Genomic DNA, 3,326 nt, shown 5'->3' with positions numbered 1-3,326 from the left:
GGGGACGACTTTTGGAGGCAGCTATGGAGATGATGGGGGTCATTTACTAAGGGCCTGATTCGCGTTTTTCCGACGTGTTACCCGAATATTTCCGATTTGCGCCGATTGTACTTGAATTGCCCCGGGATTTTGGCGCACGCAATCGGATTGTGGCGCATTGGCGCCGGCATGCGCGCAACGGAAATCGGGGGGCGTGGCCGAACAAAAACCTGACGTATTCGGAAAAACCGCCGCATTTAAAAACCGAAAATGTGTCGCTTGGGACGCGCTTACCTTCACCTGGTCCAGCTCGGTGTATTCCGGTGCGTTCAGATGCATTTCAGCGCAGCAGCGCCACCTGGTGGACGGCGGAGGAACTGCCATCAGTTCCCGGCCGGACCCGAATCCAGCGCAGGGAACGCGCCGCTGGATCGCAAATGGGCCGGGTAAGTAAATGTGCCCCGATGTGTGGAGGTAGCAATGGAGACAACGTGTGGAGGCAGCTATGGAGACAATTACATTTGGATAGTGCCTGTATGTGTCAGTCCAAAAAAGTTTTCAAACCATAGGAGCAGGTAGGTGGTCCTCCAGAAAAATTAAATAGATTGAGTACCTGTATGTGGCAGTCCAAAAAAGTTTTCAAACCAGAGGACCGGGTAGGTGGCCCTCCAGAAAAATTAAATACATAGAGTACCTGTATGTGGCACTCCCAAAAATTGTTTAAAACAGAGGACCGCATAGGTGGCCCTCCAGAAAAATTAAATACATAGAGTACTATAGCTAGAGCCAGTTGGCCCTGGCAAAAAATAGCCAGTTTTCTCTGCTTTAGTGTACAAAGAGGAGGAGAAGGAGGACAATGAGGAGGAGGAGTGCATACATTATTCAGGTTGAGCTTCTTTCACCTGGTGGAGAATGGAAATCCTGAGAAATCCAGGCTTTATTCATCTTGATAAGCGTCTGTCAGCACTGTCAGTTGACAGGCATGTACGCTTATCGGTGATGATGCCACCAGCTGCACTGAAAACCCGCTCGGACAACACGCTAGCGGCAGGGCAGGCAAGAACCTCCAAGGCGTACAGCGCCAGTTCGTGCCACATGTCCAGCTTTGAAACCCAGTAGTTGTAGGGAGCTGTGTGATCATTTAGGACGATGGTATGGTCAGCTACGTACTCCCTCACCATCTTTCTGTAAAAATCAGCCCTACTCTGCCGAGACTGGGGACAGGTGACAGTGTCTTGCTGGGGTGACATAAAACTGGCAAAGGCTTTGTAAAGCGTACCCCTGCCAGTGCTGTACAAGCTGCCTGCTCGCCTACTCTCCCTCGCTACTTGTCCCGCAGAAGTACGCCCTCTGCCGCTAGCGCTGTCAGAAGGGAAATACTGTTTCAGCTTGTGCACCAGGGCCTGCTGGTATTCATGCATTCTCACACTCCTTTCCTCTCCAGGGATGAGAGTGGAAAGATTTTGCTTGTACCGTGGGTCCAGGAGAGTGAATACCCAGTAATCGGTGCTGGAATAAATTCTTTGAACGCTCCTCCTCCAACTCCTCTTCTTCTGCCCATACACGCTGAACAGTGAAAGACTGAGCAATGGTCCCCTCTTCTGTCTCGCCAACATTCTCCTCCTCCTCTTCCTCCTCATCCTCCACCACCTCCTCCGATATGTGCTGAGAAACAGACCTGGGGGTGATTTGGCTATCAACAAGGGAATCTTGTGCCATGCCCACAGATGGTAATTCGGAGGAGGAGGTGGAGGAGGGGTGGGAGGAGGAGGAGGCATAGTAGGCCTGAGAGACCAGGACCGAGGTAGGCCCCGCAATCCTCGGCGTCGGCAGTATATGACCAGCCCCAGGGTCAGACTCGGTCCCAGCCTCCACCAAGTTAACCCACTGTGCCGCTAGCTATATATAGTGGCCCTGCCCGGCAGCACTCGTCCACGTGTCCGTGGTCAGGTAGACCTTGTCAGAAACGGTGTTGTTCAGGGCACGGATGATGTTGTCTGACACGTGCTGGTGCAGGGCTGGGACGGCACATCGGGAAAAGTAGTGGTGGCTGGGGACTGAATACCGAGGGGCGCCCGCCGCCATGAGGTTGCGAAAGGCCTCGGTCTCTACCAGCCTATAGGGCAGCATCTCCAGGCTGAGTAATTTGGAGATGTGGACGTTGAGGGCTTGGGCGTGTGGGTGGGTTGCACTGTATTTCCTCTTGGGCTCCAGCGTCTGGGGTAAAGACAGTTGAACGCTGCGCATGGAGACATTGGTGGATGCTGTGGAGGATCGTGAAGGCAAAGGTGTGGTTTTCGCACGGGAGGTGTTGGTGCCGGGGTCCTGGGCAGGGGGCTGACTAGCAGAGGCAGCAGATGACACAGGGGAAGGAGCAGTGGTGTGCCCGGCCAGAGGTGAACGGCATTGGTTCCATTGAGTGGGGTGTTTAGCATTTATATGCCTGTGCATACTGGTGGTGGTTAAGCTGGTAGTGGTGGAACCCCTGCTGATCCTGGTGTGGCACAGGTTGCACACCACAGTCTGTCGGTCATCCAGTGTTTCTTTAAAGAACCTCCAGACTTCCGAAAATCTAGCCCTCACCACGGGAGCTTCACTACGTGAAACATTTGGCGCTGATGCACCAGCTCTGGCCCTGCCTCTCCGTCTGGCCCCACCACTGCCTCTTCCAACCTGTTCTGCTATAGGACTCGCCTCCGTCTCAGAAGCACTGTGTTCACCCGGCCTATCAACGCAGCTTGGGTCTGTCACCTCATCATCCTCCGATCCCTCTTTCCTCCCCCCTCGGACTTCCTGCCCAGACAACAACTTCACCACTGTCTGACAACCGTGTCTCCTCATCGTCCGACACCTCTTTACAAACTTCATCCACTACGTCAATAATGTCATCATCACCCACAGACTGCGACTGGTGGAAAACCTGGGCATCGGGAAAGAGCTCAGCAGCAACCGGAAAAGTGGTTTGTGACTCTGGGAAGGGTCCAGAAAACAGTTCCTCAGAGTATGCCAGTTCAAATGCCAAATTTCCCTGGGAGGGAGTAGACTGGGGAGAAGGAGGCTGAGGTGGAGGAGCTGGAGGAGTACAGAGAAAGTTCGTGTCAGCTCTACTCACTCCAATACTGACAACCACAGAGTTGCGTGCACGGAACTGCCCAGGCAAGGGTAAACTTGAAGAGAAAACAAGAAAGTATTCCAGCGCAAATCTCCAGGTGGTTTAAAATCTTCTTTATTTGTGCATCAGCAGAATCGGGATACAGTGAAGAAACGATCAACGCGTTTCGGCTGTTACGCCTTAGTCATGATCTAAGTACTGGAAGCAGCTGGAGGAGATTTCGGTGACATGGGTG

Source organism: Engystomops pustulosus, chromosome 1, assembly GCF_040894005.1.
Source record: "Engystomops pustulosus chromosome 1, aEngPut4.maternal, whole genome shotgun sequence".
Lineage (NCBI taxonomy): Eukaryota > Metazoa > Chordata > Amphibia > Anura > Leptodactylidae > Engystomops > Engystomops pustulosus.
This window is presented reverse-complemented; position numbering follows the sequence as displayed.